General features: G+C 53.9%; 1 protein-coding gene across 3 annotated transcripts in view; it reads right to left on the bottom strand.

The window, feature by feature from the left end:
• The window catches only part of KANK3 (KN motif and ankyrin repeat domains 3), a 49,060-nt gene extending 29,454 nt beyond the window's left edge, over positions 1–19,606 (bottom strand). For all 3 annotated transcript variants that reach the window (XM_067557120.1, XM_067557131.1, XM_067557139.1), the window contains exon 1: positions 19,470–19,606. The gene's annotated coding sequence lies outside the window, so the exon portion shown is untranslated. The remainder of the gene's footprint in view (positions 1–19,469) is intronic.
• Between the last annotated feature and the right edge of the window lie 1,237 nt (positions 19,607–20,843).

Raw genomic sequence — 20,843 nt, 5'->3', positions numbered from 1 at the left:
TTGAGACAAACGTGGCGATTTCCTGCACAAATCTCACTGACGTAAGTTTTGGTATCTTCCAAGTGTGCTGTATTAACAACGCAAATGTTGCTGTATTCTTGTCGGATTGTCTGTAACTTCTTTAAGTGGGAGCCAAAACTAACGTAAGCCCTGGGAAGTGTCGTGCGCTTCAAAGGACTCTTACCACAATGGGCCAGACAAGACTGAACTGTTAGCTGAGTGGGTTTCTCAGGAAATCCTTGGGAGGCAGGGAACGCAGATCACCCGCCTGTGGATCCATCCGTTTGAAGCTATGCCTGGAGGAGACACCGATTGTCTGGCTGATTACCTGTTCACGGGCTCTGCAGACCAAAGACACAGAGATAGATAAAGGAGCGTCTACAGAGTCATGGTTGGGCTTGTTCTAAGCTAGCAGCTGTTATGAACTAGTGACCATGGAAAAGCCCCTGGGGGAGCCGGGTTGGAAGGACCCCCGTTGGAGCCGGGAATAAGCTTATCAGCATAGGCGAAGGCTTTATTGTATTCAATATGTTTTCTCTGCAATGCTTTGACGTTAAGAATGAATGTATTTTGCGGAGGAAGAGCTGGGTGGTAACTTGCGCATGTGGATAATTACGCCATTCAGAGCCTTTGAAGAGCGAGCAAAGACTTGTTCAGGCAGTCGGCTTTGCGGGGGAATAACACAGCGGAGACAGGAGACTGTGCAGCATGGAAAAACCTTGGTCAGGAAGGAGACAGAGGCAGGTCTTCACCCAAGAGAGGGGTCAGCGGGGAAGGCAAGTGCCTAGAGTGGGTGTCCTGGCCGGACCATGGGGGGAAATACAGGTGCAATTGCTTTGTGCCAGGGCTGATAGCTCTGTCCTACCGCACAGGGGCGTTCCATGGAGAAATACATTAAAGATTGTGAGGTGCTTGGATACTACGGTGATGGGGCCAGGGAAGGATCATAGCTACAGTCCCTTAACCCATTGTGCTAGGTGCTGTATAAATGTGGCAGTTCCTGACCCAAGGAGCTTAAAGACAAGAGCCATCAGCTGGCTGAGACAAGCGGTGGGGGAGGAGAGGCCATGTGTGTACCAAGAATGCCAGAGAGGGTTAATCTAACTGTGTGAACCATCCATGGGTGCAATAAGCCAACCCGGAGCCTCAGCCAGGATCACTGTCAATGACCCCCTGCAGTTTTCTGCAAGCATCAGTGGACACAGTGAGTTTCTGGAAGTCAGAGCAGCCTCCAACCATCACAGCCACTAACCATCACAGTGTGAACACAGCAGGTGTCATGCATGCCCAAAGCTGGGCACGGCAGTACCCAGACCCCCAGCTTGTCAGCCGTTCAAAGCTGGGTGCAGTTGGTGCTGAGTCCTGGTTGCCTGCATCTCTTTGCACGCAGGGGCCGTGCCAGAGAAGTGATGTAATCGCTGCTGATCAGAAATATCACACCTCATCCCCGAAGGATTAGTCACGGGAGCCGACTGTCAGCAAACATTCCCTGATCGCCCAGATCTCAGCGCTCCCAGGGGGTGTACTCCGTACAGCTGCTGTGTAGGCGGCTAAGGGGAGGCTTTGCTCTCTGGAACAACAGCCAGTTCACAGAGCCGCATCTGCCATGGGATGCGCCAGCAGGGGTGCTTCCAACCAGCTCCCGCTGACAGCAGAGAATATTTTTTTCAGCCACGCTGGCAATTGATTCCCCTGGCTCTAAGCCCTGTAATTACACGGCTAATAACAGACATTAGAGAGTAGCGTGCCAGTTCCTCGAGGATTCAGTTGCATTCATGCAGAACATGCATTTGGAGCTTGTGGGTTTTCTTGTTTTCAGGACACACCTACCCCGGGAACGAATGATTGGTTGGAGCTTTATCGCTGCTCACGGGCAGCCACTCACCACTCACGCGCTCTGCTTGTTACAGCCGCACCAAGATTTCTTCCAGGCTACACCTGAGGTTCTCTTAAAGTCCTCCAGCCCAAGGGTTCTTCCCAAGAGCTCTGCCCCAGCTGCCGGTCCGAGCATTGTACAGTAACAGCTCTCTGATGTGTTTGCTGGGCTTTGCTCAAGTCCGGAAACCGGCAGCCTTGCCAGTTTTACAGATGCAACATAAAAAGGTCTTTAAAGAGCCTTAACTCTCTGCCTGTGGCCAGGGCCCTGCCTGATCTTCCCAGTCGCTCGGTGAGCAACGTCCCAAACACAGACCAGCATTCATGGAAATGGCAAAAGTCCCCAGCGCTCGGCCCGGGGGCAGATCCTTGGGATCTGTACACAGAGGGCTTCCTCGGGCCTGCCTGGACGGTGGGGTAGGCAGCCTCTCACACCAAGCCCTTCCCCCTAATTTGGGCCAGCAGAGAGCAGGATCCACACACAAGGGCAGGCTGGTGAGGAGTAGGTTAGAGGCCGGGCTGGGGGCACCGTCCCTCTGAACCACAGCTAGCAACGCTTGGCAAACAGACCCAAGTCACCGCGAGAAGCCCACGCTGCATCTAGCTAAAGAACGGCTTCGAGGACAGCGCCCTGCGGGGATCCAGCCTCCAGGGGCCAAGGGTGGATGCCCACAGCAAGCGCATGCCTGCAGGAGGAAAGGTCACAACCTGCTAGCCAAGAGCAGCTGAATTTGTGCCATGGGCCAATGGCGGTGCCCTGGCGGGTGCCCAGACACCAGCAGGTATCCAGGAAGTTAGACTCCCCCGGCCGATGGGGCTGGAGCAACCTTTGCCAAACCAAGATCTGATGGAGACGGCCTGGCGTCACAGCAATGGGGCAGCCCCGAAGTTCTCCTTCCCCCTGAATCTGTGTCTGGGTTTGTTCTGCCCCCTTCCCAGAGTCCATCAGCCCTATTTGTCCAGGGTGAATCCCAGTCAGCTAGTAGCCGCTCCATTTTCTGATCCAGATCCCACTGGGAACAACACGAGTCTTTCCACTGACTTCTGTGGGAGTCAGTTCAGACCCTCTCCCGGTCTGACATCTCGTTGGAGCCCTCTCCTGCCAGTTCAGGCTGGGCTGGCCGTGGCTCCGTGACGCTCTGATGCTCTCTCATGGGGTTAGGGCAGAATTTTAAGTCTCATCAGCCTCGAAGCCTGTCTCAAAGCCCTGGTGCACCAGCCAAGCAGGGCTCTGCCAGGAGTGGTTTGGTGCAGACAGACTCTGCTGTGTGCAGTTCTGGGCCACAGCTTTTTCCTCCTCCCAGATGCCAGGCAGCGAGTTCACAAGTTAAAGCTGAAAAGTCACAGCCTTATTCTTCAGAGCCAATTTTGTGCAATAGCCTGTTCCGGGCCGACGGGGCCTGGCGGGAGCAGCCAGCGTGGAAAGTCAGCAGTCACGCTGCAAGGGAACACCACCACCGCCAGAACAACACTGCTTCCCTCTGCATCGCCCACCGCTCCACGGACTCTGTCCAGCCAGTCCTGCCCTCCAGGTCAGGCTGTATGACGCATCAGCCCTACAGAGCCCCAGCGCCTTCCATGGCCGACCCCAATCAGTCAGCAAGTCCATCAGTCTTCGCAAGCTTTTGGTCCTCCTGAGAGACTCAGGATCCCAAACACATTAGATCAGTTTCTGCTGCCAGTTACATCCCCACTGAAATCAAATGGGCCAGTCTAGATGTACATGGGTGTCACAGACAGCACTGTCCAAGGCCACAGCTCCCAGATGTCCCAGATCTTGCAGGACATTCCACAATACGGCTCAATCAGGTTCCCTGTTCTGCATTTGACAGACAGACCAACCTACCATTCAGATGCTCTGTAGCTTAGGGGAAAGTGCACTGAACTGGGAGCTAGGAGACCCTGCGCTCAAGCATCCCAGCTATTGAGCGGTCAGTGTTTCTATTCCTTCCTTTGATAAACATGCTAATGGCGAGGTCACACAAGGTCATTTCTAGCAGAGTGCAGAACAGAACCAGGTTTCTGCCACTCAGCCACCCTGCCTTTCAGGCCAAATGTGTCACATCTGTGTGCGTGCAGGGCCCAACCATAATGTTTTCCAGCCCAGCACAAGTGTGTAACACGGGCCCCCTCCCACACACACACCACAATCCCTCATCCCAGACGTACAATCTCATGAGCCATGAAAAAGGTCTGAATTCTGAAGTTACTGACACATATTCTACATTTCTGAAAAATGCCCCCCTTTGCTATTTTTGTTTCTATAAATATCCTCAGGCATGATCTACAATTTAGCCTCAATTTTTGACTCATGGTAATGGGGCTGCAGCCTGGGCTGGGCCCCCCAGGGCCTCCAGGCCCCGGTAAAGTGTACCCTTTTCCCCCCCATGTGGGGGCCCTGTGTGCATGATTAGCCTGTCTCTAGCCACTAGACATCCCTACCCTCCCAAAGCCAGGAAGAGAAGCCCAGGTTCCTGATCACATGCATTCTGCTGCTGTCTGGCAAATAATTGTGTAACCCCCCGGTAAAGGGTATGTCACACCCTTCTAGTGGTAAGTCCACAGAGAATATGAATTGCCCCTTTACCTCATATGGTAGAGGTCTGGGGATCCAAAAATCCTGTGTTCCAAGCCTACGGATGGGCCATACGGGAAGAGCTTACAGCTGCTCAAGATAAAAACCTGGTTTTCCAGTTTCCTCTTTAGGAAAAAAACCAATTACTGCACTGACCCAGTGAGAAAACATTCAAACAACAGCTTTTATAGCAAGTAACCATCATGACCTGGCAATTGTCAGAGAATCAGAGAAGATGAGGGTTGGAAGGGATCTCAGGAGGTATCTAGTCCAACCCCCTGCTCAAAGCAGGACCAACCCCAACAAAATCATCCCAGCCAGGGCTTTGTCAAACCAGGCCTTAAAGACCTCTAAGGGTGGAGATTCCACCTTATTATTACTATTATTATTATTATGTGGTGGGACATACAACAAAGCCCAGGTGCTTCACATTCTGAGCCTCTGTCATAGGTTTATCCATCTATCTAAGGTACTTATCTGGCCCTCATTACCATAATATCATTACCCGAGCACCTCACAATCTGTAACACATTATCCTCCGAACCCCCTGTGAGGCCGGCAGGGCTATTCTCCCCATTGTACAGATGGGAACTGGGAGACGGAGTGACCTGCCCAAGGCCACACAGGAAGTCCGGTAGAGCAGGACTTGCACCCAAGTCTCCAGGGGCGGAGGGTAGGGCGCTAACCACTGGGTTAGCCTTCCTCTCGGGGGAAAGAAGCCCTGGGTTTGATCGCTTGTGCCACGTGTTGGCAGGTTTGAAGGCTGGGATGTGACCACCCAGAGCATCAAACTCTGCTGCAGCGGGAAGGCAGCTAAACAAATCTGGAGAAGGTGGGGTCTTCTGGCGCCCCCATGCAGAAGTGGTGCTCTTGCCCCACCCGGGGAGCGGAGGGGGACTGTGCACGTCCAACGTGGGCGGAGTAATGCCCTGGGTGAAATTCTCCTCCCCTGCACAGGGCCTCTGCCCTTCATTGGGTTCCATTCGGACGGGTCAAGCAGGACATGCAAGGGGTACGGGACTCAGGCTGGCCCCAGGCACAGGGGTGAGCCCCACCCTGTGTGCACCTAGTGCATGGGAAAGGAGGGGAGATGGACATTCTCCAGCAGCAAAGAGACCGTACCAAAGGCCAGAACTGCCTTGACAGAGCCTTCCTCCCAGCTCCCAGCTCAAGGGCAGCCATCGGCTCATTGCACGCTCGCACGAGGCAAGACTAGCCCGCTCTCTCTGCTCACTTAGACAGAAAAGCCTGGTGCCGTTTTCAGCCACAGCCCCCGGCAGGCTCTGGGATGCACCGCGGTGGAATCAGAGACACCCCGGGATTTTCCTCCTTTGAGTCACAGTCAATCCAGGCTTTAAGAGAGCAGAGGTGCCGTGCAAGAGCCGCACGCCCTGTGCGCAAAGACAGTGGCATCACCGTGCAGCCGGAAGTCTTTAGAAAACATCCCAGGCGCGGAAGCTGCTCAGAGTGGGCGGATCTCTGTCCTGGAGAAGTTCAACCTGAGTCAGGCAGAGCAGGAAGGCTGAGGAGCTTCATCGACACCCAGCGCCACAGCTTCTACTTAGAGGCAGAGCATTCAGGGTGGATGGAAGCATGCAGCTTCTCCCCTCTGTCCGTCTCCGGCCCTCAGGAAGCAGCCCCCGTGACTTATTCTTCCATGAAATGCTGCACTTCTCTGAATAGTGACCAGGCTGCCCCCTCGTACGTCCGAGCCACATCTACCGACCTGAGCGACCAAAATAAGCGTGTGCTGCTTCTTACTCCTGTGAGCTCTGCCGAGCTAACCCCGCCTAGAGGGTGCGAACTGGACTCTGTTCCTGCTTGGGCGGGATCACGGCCTGCCTCGGGACTCTTACAAATCCAAGCCAATAACAAACCAGTCCACGTGGGGGTGGCTTATTAAGTGCCACTCGGTGACACCTGTGCAAATCCAGCCACGCCAAAAGGATCGCACAGGTCTCACCAGGGGCCTAGCGTGGCTGCAGAATCTCTATTACTGGTGATGACATGAAGACTCTCAGAAGCCAGGCAGACACAGAGCTGACATAGCCAGCTCTTAAGTGTCCCTCCCTGCAGCCCCTGGTGCAGAAGGAATCTTGGGGGCAGGGAGGAGGAGAGCCTGGCGCACATCACAGTCCAGCTGTGCTCAGCTTGGTCGATGGTTCCTTAGGGACCACTACCAGCCAGCGCACATTAGAGCTGCCCCAAGGCTGCTCTAACTTGTGCTGGGGCCAAGCAGAGAAACAGGGAGCAGAAACCATCTGCCTAAGGGCTGCCCCATCCCCTGCGGCTCCAAGCACAACATGACCCTGTATGTTTTACTGTTTGTCTTCATCTGGTGTTCCCATGCTCCCTGCCCTCCAAAAGGCATGTCTGTCTGCCTGTCCAGATAAGCAAGTGCTTTAGTTACAGTAATATGACACTCATGGGCCTTTAGAGAAAGACCTGCTTCAAACCTCTTTGGGGTGATTTTCTAAAGCATCTAAGGGATTCAGGGGCATAAATGCCATTGAAGGCCAAAGGGACTTAGGAGCACAGTTTCCTTAGGTGCTTTTGGAAGTTTCCCTCTTTCTTCATCTAGGAGAGTGGGAGCATGCTGGGAAACCACTAACATCTTTATACACGGATCTTAACACTCCTTCCTCCAGCAGACTCCAGGACAGGATAAGGCTCCCTCCCGGTGGTTTTCGCACATGGAGAATAAATCAAACCAGAGGAAAAGGGACAGTGACAGACTGAGAGCTACATGGCCATCTCTTCCATCACAATTAATTACCCTGTTTCCTGAGAGAAGGGAAACAGAGGAGCAGCTCCCATCCGCCGGGAAACCTGGCTTTATCCTGTGTGGGGAGCATGCCAGGAAAAACCTTCCACGCTCCATCCCAGACTTCCTGAGGAGCTTCAGCCTTCAAACAAACTGGCTAGGAGACAATCCAGGGCTCGGCCACTCTGTCTTTGAAAATATCCCCCCACTGCCTTGTCCTTCCGCCTGTCCAGCCAGAACCTGCATCCATGTCAGCTGCCGGCCATGGAGAGTGGCTTTCTCCTAGAGTCCAGTCCCAACACACAGCAGACGGCAGTCACAGGCTAGGAGCATTGGCGCATCACAGGTGGTGCTGCACGAGAAGCTGCCAGGAGGAATCCTAGCAGAGTTTGTTCTTCCTGGGGCTAGGCTCCCCCTGCATCCCTCTGCTGTGATCCAGCCCCTCCTTACCCCCGCTGCATGGCAGCATTCCCAAAGGAGACTCTGGCCAGCCCCTGTGCAGAGGTGCAAGGGGGAGATGGATCCCTGGTTTCCTCGCCTAGCTTCCTAGGTAGCTGCTAGCAGAAATCGGGCGCTAGACTGGCAGAACTGCTGCAGTCTGAAGGTGCCGCAGCCACGGTGAGAGCAGCCGCTGTGTATTTATTTCAGTTTAAAAAGAGCTGGTTTAAACTGTTAAGTGTGGACAGACCCACCAACAGCAATTCTGGGCCCCAGAGCAGAGAAAACTCAGCCTGCCTGTGGCCCCGCCCACAGTCCACCCCCGCTCTACCCCAGGCCCCGCCCCCTCACCCCTAGCCCCGCCCCCCTCACCCCTAGCCTCCAGGGGACAAGCGACAGCTGTGGAGGGGGGGACTGGGCGGGAGGGGGAGAGACGTGGCCGGGGGGCAAGTGGGGGAGCAGAGGAGGGATGCAAGCGGCAAGCAACAGTGGGCCCTTCAGTCCTTGGTTCTTACACGGGGGGATGTTGCTTAGCTCCCCTGAGGAGAAGTGGGGGATCCATCTCCCCGATGGTTGCCAGGTGTCAATGTCCTGGTAATTGGGGGCTTTTTTCCCATGACCCATTTAGGCTCAGACAGCCGGGCGACATTCATACCTATGTCTCTTAGCCTGCCCTGAGAGCAAGCAGTTCCTTTTCCACCCACTGGGAAACAATGCTGCATATAGGGGAAACTGAGGCACACACAGGATTCGTGAAAATTATTACAGAAAATTCCCACTTTGTCACAGCCAGGAACACTCTTCTGACTTTTTTTTCTTTCTGAAAAATCAGTACCACATTTGCTTTTTCCAGACTCCTGAAAGCTCCCTGGTTTTCCATGACTTGTCAGTTGTCAGTGATACAGTACCATATTTGTTAGAGGATTCCCTCGTTGTTCTGGGATACACGTCCACTGGACCAGACAGTCAAGACTGATTTGTATAAGTTATAATTCTCTGGGCACCTCTGTGCTTTCTCTCCATCAATCACGCCGCTACTAGGTCTTCGTTATTTACCTAGTTGACCAAACTTCTTTTCTATATTTCTTTTGTTGAAGACACGTTTTTAAAGAGCAGTTCAGCATCTCAGCCATTTTCATAAATGACAAAGCGAGAAGTGACCGTTGTAAACATCTGCTGACCTCCTGCAGAACACAGGCCAGAGAACTGCCCCAAGATAACTCCTGTTTGAACTAGACCGGATCTTTTAGGCCTCACACACCCCATCCCTCTCCTCACGAGTTACTATTCTTGGTTAGATGACTAAGGCCTTGTCTATAGTAGAAAAGTGGCAAAGGTTTGAGTATGTATTTTAAAACTGATCTAGTTATACCTGTACAAACTTCTAAAGTAGATCCACTTAAACAGGTTTCACCCTTTCTTGAATTGGTTTGGCTTGCATGGGTAAATCATCAAATGAAGCTAAACCAAGATAACTGAGCGTTTAAGCAGGTTTCCATTAGGGGTTTTCACCAGTTTATTAGATCCCTTTCAAATGGATGGTTAGAATGGTCTTAGTGGCTGCTAACGTGCTAGAAAGCTGGGTGCACTGTAATAATACTACCTTGCTCTTTTCATTAGAGAATCTCAAAGCAATTTACAAACAAGTCAGTTTCTCCATCTGTTACAGACTGAGGCACAAAGAGGTGAGTCACTTACTCTACATCACTCAGCAGGCCAGTAAGTAGCAAAGCTGTGAATAGACTTTCAGGTCTCTTAAGTCTCAATCCACTGCTCTACCCACTAGGCAATACCATCTCCCTCGAGTTAGAGGCCATACAATGGGGCAATCTACAATAGCTGCATTGCACTGTAGGAGCAGTAGTATTAACCCAGGGCCCCCCTCTCCTTAGTTTGCTCCTTTCTTTGACTGGACAGTACATTCAGAAACAATCCAAAGTAAGAGTGCACAGATCCAAAACCAAAAGGGGACAGAGTCACTGAGACAAAATCCTACCCTGCCTGCTGGTCATTTCAGCAGGTGGGCCTGGCACCGGGGGCAGAGACCCCGTCCTGTCCTGTCCTGAATCCAATCAAGCCTGTCTGCAAAGAGCAATTCCTGCCCACGGGGAGGGCACAGTGATTCGGGAGTCCGAGCAGAGATCACGCGGCATTGGCTGCCCAGTGCTTAATTTGTAATGAAAGAGGTGCAATTCTTTTACATTCATAGCAATTCTTCTACACACATAACTGATGCAACAAGCCCAGAGGTGCCAGGGCTATGAACTGCCAAGCCCAGAGATGCCAGGGCTCAGCCCTGGCACAAATTAAGTGCTGCTAAGAAAATGGAAGCAGGACAGCTGTGCACATGGCAGCAGCTCTCACTAGGTCCCTCTCCACCACGCAGCTGCCTTTTCAGAGGAGAGGTCACCACACCCAGCCCTGCACCTCCTCTTTTTTTCATCCGCTCTATTACAGTAGCAGCCACAGGCCCAGATCGGTGCCCCACTGCATGAGACAATCCCTGCCCTGATGAGCGCAGTCTAGCCTAGACAGCAGAGTGGGCAGCAGAGCCAGTGAGTGTGGCAGGGTCATGACCAAGGTGACCCAGTAGGTCAGTGGCAGAGCCAGAATTAGAACTCGGGTCTCCTGAAGGCCAGCCCAGTGACTCTCTCTTTGTGTAACTCAAGAGGCTCAGCCCCCGACTGCCCCCTCGCTCGCACTGGCAAACACAACTGACTTCAGGGAGTTACTCCCCATTTAGCCCAGCAGGAGCAAGAGGAGAATCAGTGACGCTGCTAAGAGGTCTCCCTTTGTCACCCGCTAGCACAGAGGTCACCGCGCGCTCACCAGTGCAACACACACACACACACACACACACACACACACACTCTTCCCGCTGCCCCGACTGTGTCTGGGCAAACACCGCTGCTTTGGAAGAGTTTCCTGGCCTTTGCTCTCAGCACGTCTCCTCTCGGGCCCCCTGGAAGCCACCACTAATGATGGGCAGGTCTGTTCTCCGTTTCCTGCTGCTCGGGGGTTTCTCACACCACATCATCAGGTCACCTCTGAGCCTTTCTTTGGCACTTCCTATGGCCCTGCTGGAGAGGAAGCCATGGTTTTATTTTTAAATTCAGTGCAGGACAGGGCTGGAAACGGAGCCCCCTTCCCAGCTTGCCCCCGGCTCCCCAGACACAAGCACACGCTTGGCTCAGCTCTTTCTCCTTGGCTCAGATGTTTAGATGGGGATACGACAGGGCTCATCCACTACCCAGGCGGCCCTGTTTTGTTGTTACTCACTCTGGGGCTGCACAGCCTCTCTCTGGATTTTGGGGGGGACAGTTCATCGGGCTCGCCCTGGTTTTCCAGTCCCGCTCCCAGTAGTTCAAAAGGTTGGGCTGTTCTTGAGCAGTCAGCCTCGGCCCCTCTGCTTGACTAGAAAAGTGAAAAAAACTCTGCAAGCATCTGCGCACAGCTCAAAGAGCAAGGCCAGCGCCACACAGCAACATCTCCCGGGCCAGGCAGCTTCGAATTCAACCCAGCCCCGCTTCAGCAAACGCTTCCAGCGTGAGTCACATTCCCAAACTATGCACAATGTCAGGAAGCGTCCAGGGAGCCAGGCCTGTGGAATGTGCAAGTGGAAGAAGAGGCCGGAGGCACTCGCGTGATGAAGTGCAGCACTGTTAAGAAGCAGGCATGTGGAGGAATCGGGGGATTCCTGGGGCCTGATTCCAAGTCCCTCCACTGAAGTCAATTGTGTCCCTGGCACAAACGGCTGGAAATAGGTCAGGCCCTGGTCTTTGCGTTTATTTCTCTGACTATTCCTTGCCATGTTTTTAATGGCCACAAGCGAGACCCCATATGCTTTGCAGCACGCTACACCTAAGTTAAACATGGGTCCTGCTGCCTATATGGCAAACCCTCTGGATTGGTACAGCCCTGCAGGAGCCTTCACCAACTGGGCTAGGAACAGAGAACTCTGCTCTCCGGCACATGGTAGGTCTGCAGCTGGAGAGGTTCTGTGGCCAGCTGGGGGGACAGGGGAGCAGCCCTTACCCATGGCACAGAGATAAATGGGGAGCCCTGCTCTAGGAGACTTTGCAGACCCTCTGCCCAGGAGCAGACCTTCTAAGGGAGAAGCAGGGAGTGTCCCAGGAGAAGAGCATCGGGCAGAGAAGAGGGAGTCGGAGGAGGCAAAAGCATCTGTGTGAATTGACTGGACAGCTGCAGACTCAGGCTACATGTGGAAGGCACTGACCTCAACGAGACCTCCTCCACCCCAGCTCCCCCCACATCTGCCTCACCAGGCCTCAAGCCCTTTGCCCCGACACAGTCTCATCCTCAAGGATCCCAAAGCGCTTAGAACTTCACCCAGCTGCCTGGTACCGTATATGAAGCACATCACAGAGCCCGAGCCCCCCCCCCCCCCCCCCCGAAACGCAGCCATGTTGCTAACCGAGATGGGGTTGGCTCCCAGTTGCACTGTCCCGGGGGAGGTAGTGAAGGAAAGAACTGCATTACTCAGAATGACATGGGATGAGATGTCTCGGTCCCATCCAGGGGCTGGCTGTAAAAGCGTTAACTCCTGGAGCAGAACGGAGACATAAGCCGGGAACGTTCAGTAGAAACTGTGAGCTGACACCTGGCCTGCCTCCTGCCCCACTGGTTTGTCTTGGTTTCTTGCCAGGTCCAAACCTTGGCTGCACAAAACCCCCCATTGTCCTTTTTGGACTAAGATCAGGTAGCCGCCAGGCTGAAGGAAGCCGTTCTTGGAGTCTCTGTTTAAATCCCTGACTGAGAAGATTTATTGTCGTCAGTTGAGGGTCAAGGCGCTGGGATATTGGCCCCGTTGGACCCACCACACCTTCTGTGGAAGAACCGGACTGCAGTGCTGCCAACTCTCGCAATTTTATCATGCGTCCCGTGTTATTTGGGGTTTTATTTAAAGCCCCAGCTCCTGGAGCCTGGTGAATATAGGCAAATCTCAGCTTGTATTTATGAAAAACCATTTCTAGCCCTCCTGGCTGTGGAGAAAAGCTGGGGCCTGTGACCCCGGAAAGTGCAACCTAAACTCAGAAAACTAAAAAGAAAAAGTTAGTCTTTAAAAATCTCGTGATCTGTAAGCCAATCTCCTGATCTGAGGGCCTGACTCATGGTTCTTAAACATTTGGAGTCAGCCCCACAGGGACTGGTTACATTCGACTCTGCTGTTTAGTTTCTACTTAGATTGTAAATGCTGCGGGAAGGAGCGCTCTCTCTCAGTGTGCAGGTACAGGGCTTAGCCCACCGAGCCCCTAGCTTAGAAATAAATAATACTGACAGTGCCCGTGGCTAGGCGGCTGGATCCTTAGCTGATGGCTTTTTGCCTTCTTTCCGCCTCCTGTCCGTCTCCTTATGCCTGCTTGCAGGTGTTCATCTCTTCTCACTCTAGGTTTCCAAGCATCCCTCTCCCATCTTAAGTTCGTCAGACTAGCATCGCTCTGTGGCTGGCTGGGTGCCCGTATACACCAGGGCTGCACCCATTCAGACTCGGGAGTGAAGTGCGGGGCTTTCTGCTCTCCATCACATGAGCATCTTCAGGAATATCACAGGATAATCTTCACTAGCACCAACAACTCACTGTGCATTAAAAACACGTAGACAGGAGACACCAGCTGAGAGCAGCGTTAGAGCTTGGATCCTCTTGGCCAGCTAACCAGCAGGGGGTGGCAATCACTGGTGCATGTCCAAGCCCAGCAGGGCTCAGTGGCGTGTGTGGGTGCACACCCACCCACACCAGTTTCACTCTTGCTACAATTACCGATCATAACGCTAATCGGAAAGTGCCCACATCACCCAGCTCAGGATCCAAACAAACGACAACACAGCTGCATTAAAGAGACAATAGCTCAGATAAACAGTGGAGCGGAACACCAAACAAAAGGTTCATGAGCCAGCACCAAGGGTTTGAAGGGAGACCTCGCACCAGCTGCACGATGAAACTGAAATCACTTCTGCACAGGAGGGCCAGGGGTGTGGTACGGAGAGCAGAAGCATCTCTTGCAGCAGAGTCCTACCGAACCCAGGCTCAGTCACCTGCCATCCTACAGCTCAGTGGCAAAATCTGTAAAAGGCAGGACAGCTCAGAGCACGTGGGCTCACCGGGAAGAGGCTGCCAAGGCATGGGGACAGCCCTGACTTCGTACAGAACGCCCAGTGGGACAGAGCTTGGCACAGGGCTGGGAACGTGGGACGCAGGTACCAGCTTGGCACAGGACCAGGTGAGATGCAGATCTGCTAGGGCTGGGTGAGTGGGATGGAAAGATGAAGGCACCAGCTCAGGGTTAGAATCCCCATCCAAGGATGGGTTTAAAACTGAGCTGCACTCAGTCCTGCTCCACAGGATCAGCTGGCGTCTCTGGCAGGGCTGCCCCACGCAAACGGGACAGGAGTCACGTAGGGACTCGGTTTGTGGGGGGGAGTGACAGGTGGGAGAAGAGGCGGCGGTCTCATGCTTCAGCACATTGCGATGGCTTGAACACTGGATTGAAACGTGACTCGGAATTTTCTGGCTTTCCAGAAGCGGGGAGGCAGGTATTTTTTGTGGGGGGGAGTCTGGAGAGTTGTCGGTGGGGAGGTTGGGCTACGTGGCTTTTTAAATAGCTGCAAATTCTTTTAAGCCACTTGGCAAAGAGGTCAGCCCAACGTCTGATCACCTTCAGCTCCAGCTCCGTCGGCTCCTGGGAATCCACGGGCGCTTCTCTGGTCGATTCTGAAGTGCTGAAGCTGGAGTGAGATAAGTGACCGACTGATCCTCTCTCTGGGCCAAATGACTGAGATCATCAAGAATGCAAGGGGGACAGTGTGCAGAGCAGCACCAGGCGGATTTATCTTGGAAAAGCACATTTCCCCTAAGCTGTGTCAAGGAGATAAGTTCTGAAGACCCAGCGCTGAGGCTGTTCCAGAGTTAAAGGGAAACAACTGATCAAGCAGGCTGCATCCTCTCCAGTGAGCAGGCAGGAATCCTAAACTTGGCTGGGAATGCCAGGTCCCTGCCATGAGAGAACAGCAGGAGTAGCTCAGAGCAGGGTAGATGGGCCAGCTGCGTGACTAGCTCGGGCCAGCTTTTCCAAAGGGCTGGCCACTGTAATGCTGGCTGACGTCCAGGGGAGCTGCGGGTGCCTCTGCCATGTGGGACACTCAGTGTCTAAGATTCCTCTCATGTCGCCTTACCTCCGATACTCAAGGCAGCCCATTCTGTATGATCCCCGGCTAATCTCGTTGTGCATCCACCCAAGATGATCTCCCTTGCGTTCTTCCGCCAACAACTTTCCCTGCCATCGTCTGTAAACGTACATCGCCTGCTGGACCTGAAAGTGTGCCTTGCAAACCAAGCCGCTCGCCAGAAGCTCTCTGATGAGCATTTGCAGAGTTCCACAATTAGGCATCCCAAAGCCGGGGCCGCTCTTGGAAACGCTGGGCCCAAGCGTGTAAAGGTCATTTACGCCTGCAACGAGTTGGGGGCTTAAACATGAGCTCCCCGGACCTGGAGACTGGTTTGAGGCCCGTGATGTCACCTGGAAACATCTTGTGGGTCTCTCACCATAGAATTCACTGTGCTTCCACTGGAGAGCAGTCACCACGCTGGGCAGTACCATTCTGCCCCTCCCGATGGGCATGGGGCAGAGAGATCCTTTCGTCATGCCCAGGCCTCCAACCCGAATGCCTCCCCAAGCAATTGCCTTGTTAGTGGCTGTAGCATTGGACCTGGTGCTGAAGTTACAGGCTCACTGGTCCATCGTTTCTTGTTCCATTTTAGAGGCTGGTACCACACACGGCCTTCTCCATGCATTTGACTTCTCATCTCTTCTCCAGGGGCCACCAGTGAGCCTGACACTCCGTTTATTAGTCTGCAGGTGTGTGCTCCCCCGTGTGTCTGACTGACAGCAGGCATGTCAGAATGCGCTGGGATGCCCACATGTCGTCTCCAAGACAACCCAGGGACACACATTCCAGGCATCTTTGGGAAGTGTCTCAATTATTCCAAAGTTCACTTGGGAGCCAGAAGCCACAATGAGAGGGGTGTAGTTTGGTCTGACTCACTGAGGTCAGGGCTGGAGGGAAGGAGGCAAGTTTGAATAGCCTCTTAGCCTAATTCCAGAGCGGAGTAATGATTTACGGAGTTATCATCATCACAATCTAGCCCTGCCTACATTACGCAAAAAGGCTTTTGTAACAACATGAGCTTGCGATGCCTGGGCCAGATCTTCAGCTGATGCAAGCAGCATGCTGATTTACACCAGCCTGGATCTGGCCCCACATGTCTAGTTATTTAGTTTGATTTATGCTCATGCTCCAGTAAATTGGGACATCCACCCACCCCTCACTCTGCAGGCCCCTATCAATTCCTTGAGTCTACACATAATGAAATAGACAATGGCTGGAATCTGAATCAGTCCATCAGCAGCACCAACCAGCAAAACCACACTGACCATCTTCCACCAATGGAAGACACACGAGCTGGCAGGCAGCATGTGTCCCAGGCTACTTGAGACCAAGGCGGGAGTCAGGAATAAGACGTCCAGGGATGAAAGAGTTACATTTGACAAAGAGTAAACACCCACTTTCAGCCAGGATGATTCCTGATTTACATTACACGTCAGAATGTGTGCACACAATCTGTGCAAAGCTGCATTTGTACGTAGGTATGGGCAGTTGTATTCATCTGAGCAGTGCAGCAGGCCACGTGTGTAAAGGTGTGCTTGCTGTTACCGCTACGTGTGCACACACCCATTTACATGTACACACACTTCCTTGGAACGCGTGCAGGTATGTTTACGTACACAGGGTGGGTTGACACGCATGCATGTTTGTGCCTACAGGCACGTGTATACACTATAATAAGACTCTCTAAACTACCAGCAATGTTTCCATTTTCCTCTCTTGCTTTCCACTGGGGATGAAGGTTCTTCAGACTTTACAAACTACGTTTAATACCCACGTAATTTAACTCTACTCCCAGGGACAACTGTGCAAGTTCAGACAGGTTCCAAGCCGCCGCTTTCCAGCAAGCAGCTTTTCATCCAACACTAGAAAGAGTGCGGCTGACCCCACGGCCACGCATTTGCAGCAGCACTGAATGTCACTGCTGGACTTTGTAAGCAGGGCCCTGCTGCTACCTTATGCTCCATGCAACCAGGCCTGGGTCTGAACTCACTAACACTGAGGAAAATCAGGAGCAGCCCCATTGAGAACGACGGAGTTCAACCTGGGTCAAACTGGGGTTAGGGAGTTCAGATTCAGGCCCAGTGGTTACGAACTGAAACCATGGCTGGCCTAGGATTCTTATGAAGGGGTGGGGCAAATTAACGGCTGTTTCACAGACTGAGAGAACTTGTTTGTGCTTCGGCAATAAAGCTAGTCCAAGCAACAATAAAAGCCCTTGTTCTCTATTCCTATTACTGAGCACGGTTCCAAAGCTCCGGGAGAACCTTAGCTAACCTCTCCTGCCTTTGTGAGCGAATCTCTCCTCTGCTCTGTTGTGCTCCGTCCCCACCCGTCCCCTTATCAGGCATGAAGGGCACATCCCAACGATCTGCACAGTCACCGACACGGGCCCCACCACTGCAATATCTGTGGCCTTGTGTACAGCGTCGAGGGAGGGATCCTCACAGGTACCTGTCATGTAACTGTCCGTGCAATGCTTTGCACACCTCCAGCGCTGCCTGTGTTCTGACTAACAAGGGTGTCGATGGCAGGTGTAAGCGTTTCTGGCAGCTGGCATGTCTCCAGCTAGAGCAATTATCCTGAGAAATCTAATCTGAGGCCCAGATGGTTTGGTGGGATGTAGAGACCCGTCATGATCTATATGGGAGGATGAGGCAATGGAGGCCTGCGCACCCTGCAGGATTCAGGCTCAGCCGCCACAGCTGAGGCCATTAAGCCCATAACAAATCTCTCCTTTATAGAGGATAAAAATCAATAAAGAAACTCAGAGCAATTTTGCTGCAAGCCAGATACCTTGGGTGAGCTACAGGGGCTCATTTCCAAAGTGGGTCTGACCTGTTCCACTCCTCTGCCTCTTGGAACCCATATACACGTCTTCCCTTAAACGCAGCAGCCAGATTTATGGTGCAAATCTGCCCAGCTCCATTAGCTTCAATAAAGCACCAGCGAGTTACACCAGCGGAGGATATGGCCCAACAAGTCTAACCTAACATGCCTTGTATTTGGGTTCAGTATGGAAAGATCCCTCCTTTCCTACCCCAGAAAAGCTGGGGTGGGCGTTGACAGCAGACGTCCCATTATACGAGGGGCGTGTCATTTAGTCTTTTTAAAGGGTCTTCTAGAAAATGGAAATTGAACATATTCTTAACCTAACGGTCTTTCCACATTGTTCCCTTTTCCATGGCCTTTGTTGTTAATGACAGCGGACACAAAATCATCAGCCTCTGCAAATAATCCATGTGCTCGCTGGTATCATTGGCATTAGACAGACAGACGGAAGAGCAGGGCTGCAGGAGGCTTTGACTATAGCTGCAAGGACCTGGGCAGTAACGGGAAGCTGGAAATCATATCGCTCCCTGTCAAATTCCTGCACTTATAGATTCATAGACTCTAAGGCCAGAAGAGACCACTGGGATCAATCCCCTAGCCTGTCCGGGTATATGCCACAGGCCATAGAACTTTCCCCAAATAATTCCTAATGCAGATCTTTTAGAATAACAGTCAATCTTGATTTAAAAGTTGTCACTGATGGAGAATCCGCCATGAGCCCTGGGAAACTGTTCCAAGGGTTAATTACTCTCACCATTAAAAACGTACACTTTGTTTCCAGTTTGAATTTGCCTAGTTTCAGTTTGCAGCCACGGGATCACCTTCTACCGCTCTGTGCTAAACCACCCAGCGCTGCCACGCTGCAGAGCGAGCTGCAAATGACAGAGCGCCTTCTCGCAAGAATCCCCTGGTTTCGAACAGAGCAGGTGGCCCAGGGCAGGGATGGCATTTCTCCATGAAAGGCAGATATGGTGCCTGAGGAAGTATTTAATGGACACCCAGGCTTCATGTAGGGCACGGCTAATTTGGGGACAGCGAGGCCCCAAAACCTGGACAGAGCCTGTGCCTGTCTGTCCCCCGCGCTGCATTTCGAAGGTGCCCCTCACTGTGGCATCGAGGCGCCACTGACACCCATGGGCTGCCCCATTGAATTGGGTGCGAGAGAGGATCTCATCTCTCCCCCACTGCACACAGCCCTGGCCAGGGACCGAGGCTACCCATGTGCTGCTGTTTGCGGCCCCGGCTAGCATTACCGAGCGATTAAAAGCCAAGGCAAGGACGGGGGAGCCTCCAGCCCCGTGGGCCTCTCACCGGCGCGGGGCCCGGGGATGGAGCCTGGGCTCTGCGCCGGGCACAGCCCCCGGCCGAGGGACACGACCCCCACCGCGGAGCTCAGCGAGCAGCCCCCGGGAGAGCCCCCTTCGCGCTCCCAAGCGACTCACTCCGGACCGGGCAGCCCGGAGCCCCGGCCAGCCGCGCCGGGGAGGGTGTGTGAGCGCGCAGCCCAGGGGCCAGGCTCCCAGCCCCGCGGGGCACCCCCACGCCCCAGGCACGGACCCGCGTGGGGCACCGCGGCGCGGCGCAGGCTGCCAGGGCAGCAGAGCCCGGGCCCCGCCGGGCGCGCGCGTGTGTGTGTGTGGGGGGGTGGCTCCGCTCAGCCCCGGGGTCTTTCCCCGAAGTCAGGCACCGGCGGGTCCCCGGCACCTGCGCAGGCGGGGCTGGGCTGGGCTCGGCGCGGGACCCCGCAAACCCCGCGCCGGGAGAGCGCCGCCAGCGGCCCCGCGGGAAACGCCCGCCGCTTACCTGCCGGCGAGCCGCCCGCGCGTCCTCATCGCCCCGCGCTCCCCCGGCTGCGATCGCCGCGAAGTGGCGGCTCCCGGCGGCCGGCCCGGCCCGGCCCAGCCGCTCCCGGTGCGCTCACATCTGGCCAATTGCGCGCCAGGGGCTGGGACCCCGCCCGCCCAGGGGGCGCTGCCTGCCAGAAATGTGCAAAGGCGGCGGAGCCTGCCCGCCGCGTTCCCGTCCCCGCCGCCTGCTTCGCCCGCTCGGCATCCAGTCTTTCTTTGCATCCCAGCCCCACCTGGCCAGGGGTGAGCGCCCCACGGTGCTCGGCGCTGTACAAAGCAGAACCCGAAGCCTGTCCTTGCTCCAGACAGTTTACAGCATAGCCTTAGATTGTAAGCTCTTGGGGCAGGGGCCTGCCAAGTTTAAACATTATTGCCCTTTATTATTTGTAGAGCCCTGCGCCCCTACCAAATTTGTATCCGCATCTGATCCGCCATCCGGCTATCCCAGGGTTTGCAGAGCTCTAGGTAGAAAATCTGGATCCACATCCATCCACGATCAGGGCCCCCTGGGGCAAGGCGCTGCACAGCCCCGGCACACTGCAGGACGCTGTGTAAAGGAAATAAAATAACTGCAATGGTTCCTATGTAGGCCTGGCTTACATTTAGAAGTGTTGCCAGCATAGCTGGGGGGGGGGGGAGGGGGAAGGGAGGGAGGGTGGATTCTCCCCTCCCCCCCAACATAATTGTGCTGGCAACAGCAGGAGTGTAGATATGAAAGTAAGAACGGCCACACTTGGTCAGCCCAATGGTCCATCCAGCCCAGCGTCCTGTCCCAGGCGCAGGGGCAGTGCACGTAATAGGGCAGTTGGAACGATCCATTTCTATCTTACCTTCCCAGCTTCTGCCAGTCTGGAGTTTAGGGTCCTTCTGAGCATGGGCTTGTCCCTGACCATCTTGGCTAGTAGCTATTGATGGCCCTAGCCTCCAAGAACTTACCTAGACCTTTGTTGAACCCAGTTATACTTTTGGCCCCTTTCCTCCCCCTTCTCCTCCCTATTTAAAGATGCGCTTTTAATGGAAAGTGCCCGTTCTCACCCGGGCCAAGATTCTCACTCTCGAGTCTTGTGCTCCCAGAGTGACAGATGGTGGCAGGATTTGATGAAAGCACAGACACCGGTAGCCCATGCCTATGACTCTGGCTCCTGGAGACACACAATGAGACCCGAATCTCAGCTTTATGTTTCTAATCCTCCTCGTGGATACAAAGAAAAGCCTAAACTGAGGGTAACGGATTCCTGCCTGAGTCTGCAGACAGCCAGGAAGAGTAGCTGCAAGGGCCCAGTTCATCTTAATGCTGCAACCTGCTGCTACCCTAAGGTGGTGTGTGGTG

The sequence above is a fragment of the Emydura macquarii genome, unplaced genomic scaffold, assembly GCF_026122565.2.
Source record: "Emydura macquarii macquarii isolate MOO-44397 ecotype Brisbane River unplaced genomic scaffold, CSIRO-AGI_Emac_v2 contig_306, whole genome shotgun sequence".
In the NCBI taxonomy this organism is placed as follows: domain Eukaryota; kingdom Metazoa; phylum Chordata; order Testudines; family Chelidae; genus Emydura; species Emydura macquarii.
The sequence above is the reverse complement of the archived record's forward strand: the minus strand, read 5'-3'. Positions and strand labels throughout refer to the sequence as shown.